This window comes from Eriocheir sinensis, chromosome 15 (genome assembly GCF_024679095.1).
Source record: "Eriocheir sinensis breed Jianghai 21 chromosome 15, ASM2467909v1, whole genome shotgun sequence".
In the NCBI taxonomy this organism is placed as follows: Eukaryota; Metazoa; Arthropoda; class Malacostraca; order Decapoda; family Varunidae; genus Eriocheir; species Eriocheir sinensis.
The window spans coordinates 17789057-17795315 of record NC_066523.1 but is presented as its reverse complement, the minus strand read 5'-3'; the positions used below and the strand labels follow the sequence as shown (position 1 = coordinate 17795315).

The 6259-nt window shown below is 42.1% G+C and overlaps 1 protein-coding gene across 1 annotated transcript in view; it reads right to left on the bottom strand.

Moving 5' to 3' along the window:
- Nucleotides 1–5029, bottom strand: part of LOC126998983 (prion-like-(Q/N-rich) domain-bearing protein 25) — a 52587-nt gene extending 47558 nt beyond the window's left edge. Inside the window, exon 1 of the mRNA XM_050861288.1 lies at nucleotides 2171–5029. The gene's annotated coding sequence lies outside the window, so the exon portion shown is untranslated. The remainder of the gene's footprint in view (nucleotides 1–2170) is intronic.
- Between the last annotated feature and the right edge of the window lie 1230 nt (nucleotides 5030–6259).

Sequence of the window (6259 nt, the reverse complement as noted above, 5' to 3'; positions counted from 1 at the left end):
GATAGCAATCCATCACCACAAAATTAGTAATCTCGCCACTAAGTTAGTAACCTATCTCGGCTAATTTAGCAACCTGTCACTACTAAATCAGTGACCCCCTAACCCCTAAAAAGTGAGCTTATCACATTACTTTGGGATGGTCAAGTAGGCAAGCACTGTTTCAAAAGATGTAGTAACATGTACCATAGGATGGAATGGATTGAGAAAGTAAAGAATGGATATATGAGAGGTTTGTTATGGGTGTAATAATAAAGGGAGTGGATTGTGGAGTGGCTGAATGGGTGGAATGTGGTGCACCGAGATGGTTTGGTTATGTTATGGGAATGAATGAGGATAACTTTGTGAAGAGAGTAGGAAAAGAGCAGGATTGAAAGGGTGTGGCATGGGGAGACCACCTGTGAAAAGAATCAACAGAATGGACCAGTTTTGGTGGGAGTTATCAGGCAAGGAAATGAGTGTGTTGAGAGGGAGTGCCAGAACAGGAAAAATTGGAGACCATTCTGGTGTATGGCTCATTGAGGGAGCAGGGCATTTTTTTTTTTTCATAAGGGAGACAGTTCAAAGACAAAAACAAGAACAACAAAATGAAGTCCACTACTATATATGAAAGACATTTCTCTGAACAAAAGCAAAAAGAACGAAATGCCAAAAGAGAGGTCAACTTCATTGAAGATAATGTTAGATAAGTTTATTGTTATTTCCAAACATTTAATTTAATGTAACACAGATCCTCTCTATTCTCCAATAAAAGCATCTCGAACAAGAGGCCAAAAGAGAGGTCAATTTTGGGAGAAGTCTTGACATTCCCCTCTTGAAAGAGGTCAAGTCAAAGGCAGGAGGAAATACAGGCATAGTTAGGATGTTCTAGTGTTTAGGCCTACCAGCAGAAGGGATAAAAGAATGAAGGTTCTAATTAACTCTTTCATAAGGGATTTGGACTGTTAAGGGGTGAGTAAGAGTAGAAAGTCGAGTGTAGTGGGGCCACCAGACAGGGGTAGGTAGGCATGCAGATAGTAAGTTCAGGAGAGCAGCCAGCATGAAAATATAAGTAGAAAATAGAAAGATGCAATATTGTGGCAGAATTTAAGAGATACATATGGTAGGAGACTGTCAGTAAGAGATGGGGAGTTGATGAGATAAAGAGCCTTAGACTTCACTCTTTCCAGAAGGGCTGTGTGTGTGTGGAGCCCCCCCACATGTGAGATGCATATTCCATACTATGGACAGCATCTGTGCTGGGGAAAGGAACTGGCATAGACAATACAGAACACCTAACCCCGAGGAAGTTGATTTAGTATGAGAAGAGATGTGAAGTTTCCAGTTAAGATTTTGAATTAAGGATAGACCGAGGATATTTAGTGTAGAAGCGACACCTCAGAGCAGTTAAAGAATAAGGGATAGGTTTTTGAAACATTGTATTGAATTAATAGGTGGAGAAATTGAATTTTTGAGGCTTCGAAGGACACCAGGTTTCTCCTACTCCAATCAGAAATGGAGAAATGGAGGTGCAGCCAGGTCTAGGAATGTTTGCGCCAATTTCCAGTTTAATGTCAATTATGGTGAATCTTATTTATAGACCACCAATAAAATAACCCTGCAATCAGTTCGGATGTACTGTCCTAAAGAAAGGCAGTCAATGAAAATGTTCAAACAAAACAAATATATTCTCCACATACAAAATTAGGCTACAGTACAATAGGTGGATTGGATTTCGATGCATGCCAAAAGTAGACTGGACTCATAGTTTGATGAGATTTAACTTCGAAGCACCGTAATAGCCTAATCAAAAAAAAAAAAAAAAAAAAAGCTACACAGCAGTGAAAAGAGTACCGAGGCGATGTCAGTGTCAGCACATAACAAATTACACGTTTATTTTTCTATAATGGAGGAGACTGCATAGTAATAGTTGTTGTAAGACCTGGTTATTCATATACATTAGTCATATATCAAATTTATTAACACGTAATTAACTCAAAGTTTTCGTAGAGGTGAACAACAAAGATGGAGGAATCCTTTTCTTCAATTTTTCCCCCCTTACCTTCACACTTAGCCAGACAGACGTCATCTTCAAAATGCTAGTAACAATTAAGTGGAATTTCACGACGTGCGAAGATGCTACGAAAACCCGAAATGAGTAAGAAGGAAAAAAGGATAAAAATCCGTTACTTACCTTCCATGGAGAGAGATGACATTATGGTAACGGGTGACGTTATATCGTCCTTCCTCTACACGTCTCCTTATAATGTTGCTGTGGGTCACCTTCAGGAGTGAGGGCCTTGTAAGAGTCGTGTATCCTGTTGACTCCTCGCAGGACGTGTCAAAGTGTCATATGACGCTTGGTGGAGGGACTGCAGCGTCGGCATTCTCAGACCCTTCCGCCTCCCACATCAACTATTTCAAAAGGTTAAAAAGAAGGTCAATCGGGTTTTCATCAGTGCTCTTTCGCAATCATGGCACAGAGGAAGGGTCAAACTACCACCAGGGTCATTAAACAACCCCTGGAAATGCCCAAAACGCCTTCGAATAGCGTGTTAAAAATGTGTGCTGGAGCGACGGAAGATTTCAGGACTCCCACCATCACCTCTCGCTCAAGCCGTTTCTTCCTCGTTGTTATTTAACTTTATCACTTAATTCTTGATTCATGTTTCAAGTTATAATAAGGTTAGATACTGGCGGATGTGTATCTTTTTTTTTCTCTCGAGAACAGCCAGCAATATTAATAATAAAGAGTTCCATCTTCCATTATGCCCGCCACAACACACTATATATATTTCTTCCTCGTTTTCACTCATAACTTCTCTTTTCATTCAGGTTTCAAGGATTTCATACTTGTGGAAGTGTATATTTTTCTTCTCGCGAGCAGCCAGCAATACAAATAAATATATAAATGGGGGTTCTCTTCCAACACAACCACCATCACAACACTTTCTTCGTTTTCACTTACCACTTCACTCTTAGTTCAGTTTTCAAGCTAGGATTAAATGTTGGTGGTTGCTGCATGTGTTTATAACGTGTGCAACCTTATTATCACGAGCTGCCAGCAATACACACAAAAAAAATGGCTTCTCACCTTACCACATTTTTTCATCCTCTTTTTCCTTTATCCCTCCACTTTTCACTCAGATCTCAAGGTAGAATTAAATATTAGTGGCTGCTGCACGCATTAACAACGTGTATATCGTTCTTTTCACGAGCTGCCAGCAATACAAATAAAAAATGGCTTCCCGCTTCCACCATTACATTTATTTTTCTCTCCCCTCTCCGTAAATTAACGCTTCACGGTTTTCCGTCACAGTATATAACACACACTCGTTCTTGAAGCACTCAATCAGCGTCTAATTATTCCATTTTGACGTTCGTTTTATGAAGTCTACGTATAAACTTGCTTTCAAAGACGTAGACTTATTAACATCCTCACTCGGGAACGTCTTAATCATAACTGACTGAAAAAAGGGGAAAGCGGGGAACCTCTCAAGTCACGTGACCCAACAACTACCTTTTCCATTGTAGCGTGGAAAGAGATAATACTAAATTAAATAAATTATTAAAGCTACATCCCTTTGTTAACGACCACTAGGGTTATGATGGTATGTGGTAGCGTGGTAGTCGTCGAACGCTAGTCCCGGATGTTAAGGCCTCAGGACAAGTGAACACTCGTTCCGAAGTTTGTGACCAGAAGGACGTTACTTGTGTGGTTAATTATGGAAGGTGGGAGGATTTCCGTGGGAACCACTTTTTGAGACAGCATTAAGAAACTGGATGGTGATAATGTACTATGGGGGGGGGATGTGTGTATGGTTCAGTAATCTCAAATGAGCAGCAAAACAGGCTCCAAATGATAACACTCAGTAAGGTTATATATAAATATGTATTTGGTTTCCTTTTGCAAAGGTTAGCGGAGTACTAATAAAAATAAGAAAAAAAATGAATGACTGACAGGCTGTAGGCCTCTAATCTAGCTAGCTACCGGCACAAGGGAGATTTGGGGAATACACAGAATGCTTAGCTCTAGTTGCTGGATGCGGAGAAGGAGGAGCTGGCGTGAGTGTCGGGCTCGGCAGGGGACGTCCACGATGGGAATGGGCGGTCCTGGTGCTGGACAGACGGGCGCCGCTTGATGTGGAGATGGAGCGGCTCGGGTGGTGTGAAGAGGCGGGCGCCCTTTGATGTAGGGAGCAGCTTGGGGCAGTGGTATTTCGGCCCCCAGGACAGTCGAGGGGCAGGTTACCCCGCCATACAAGTTCCCATCCTGTAGTCCGTCTCACCCCGCAGGCCGTGGATGGTTTTTGGGGAGCTGAGTGGAGAGATGGACACCTCTCTCACTCAACTCCAACTCGCTGCCTTTCCTTGCTAGGGCTGCTGCTCGTCTCCTGCTAGCCCGCCTCACACAGCAGGCCGTGGGTGGTGTGTACGTCTCCCAAGCTTCTGGCTTGCTGCAGTGGTGCTTGTCTCCTCTCTTCTCTCCCGCTTCTGGTGCTCTTCCTCCTCCTCCTCGCTTACTCATCAGCTTCTCCCCTCCATCACGTGATCTTTTAACCCCGCATTACTGACTCTCTCTCCCTTCCGGAACATTCTTTTACAATCAAACCCCTACCTATCTAACTAACTAGTTATTGGTTTCTTGGAGGGGTTCGAGGCTTTGAGATGAGGGATTTCAGTAACTCGTTCATATATTCGCTCATTCGCTCGCCGTGTTATCTTCTCATAACCTTTTACGCACTTACATTCCTCAGCTACCCATTCACTCTTTCACTCATTCACTCTCACTCACTCACGCTCCCACTCGCTCACACTTACTCACTCTGTCACTCACCGACTTACTCACATTCTCTCGTTCATTCATGCACTCGCTTACACTTACTCTGTTACTCACTGACTTACTCACATTCTCGTTCACTCACATTCGGACCGTTACATCATTATAAGCTTTTGAGGGTAGGAAAATATGATTTTGTGCCAAGTGAGTCTTTAATTGCTTCCATGATTTCGATCTTCAGGGAAAAAATATATATGGAAAATTCGAAATACTCTCTCTCTCTCTCTCTCTCTCTCTCTCTCTCTCTCTCTCTCTCTCTCTCTCTCTCTCTCTCTCTGAAGCTGTATCATTCGAAGCATCACAGCCATTTGAACACAAACGTACGTGTGGCAGTGCAGTCGATGAAGCGTTGAAACAGTCTTTATAGCCATTTTTTATTGATTGATTGATTGGTTAATAGTTTATTGTTGCAAGTAAACAACAAAGGAGAAGGGAAGAGCATGCCATCCCAACCCCCAGGCAGTACAGAGTGTGATTATACAACGAAGGATACATGTGGAAGTAGCACCAGGAAACTAAAAAGATACAATGGTAGGGGACATTATAAGTGCTAAAAAATATAAAGGCCTTGATTTAGTCAAGGGAGAAGACAGTATATCGGTATCGGCTAAAAAGTGAGTATCGGTATCAGTATCGGCTTTGAATTAAGTGAGTATCGGAATCAATATCGGCTGTAAAGTGAATATCGGTATCGGAATCGGCTGAAAGTGAGTATCGGTATCGCTATCGGCAGAAAAGAGAGTATCAGTATCGGTATTGGCTGAAAAGTGAGTATCGGTATCGGTATCGACTGAAAAGCGAAAATCGGTATCGGTATCGGTTGAAAAGAGAGTATCTACATGGATCGGTGTATCGGCTGAAAATCGAGTATCAGTATCGGTTGAGAAGTGAGTATCGATCAGTATCGGAATCGGCTGAAAAATTATCTCAATCGATCGGTATCGGAATCGACTAAAGTGAGTATCGGTATCGGTACAGGCTGAATAGAGAATATTGGTATCGGAATCGGCTGAAAAATTAGTATCGATATCGGAATTGGCTGAAAAATGAGTAACGGAATCGAGATCGGCTGAAAGTGAGCAGCAGTATCGGCACAGTCTGCTAAATGATTATCGGTATCGGTATCGGCTGAAAGTGAGTATCGGTACGTATATAATCGGCTGAAAAGTGAGTAACGATATCGGCGGGAAAATGAGTATCAGTATATCGGTATATCGTCTGAAAAAATTATTATCGGTTTCGGCTGAATTTTAAGAGAATATGATCGGTATCGGCTGAAAAATTAGTATGAGTAAGATATATCGGCTGGAAAATTATGGTATCGGTACCGATCGGTATCGACTGAAAAGTGAGCATCGGTATTAGCTAAACAGGAAGTATCGGTATCAGTATCTAGCGAAGACTGAGTATCCCCAACGAAATACCAAAAAAAAAATATATATA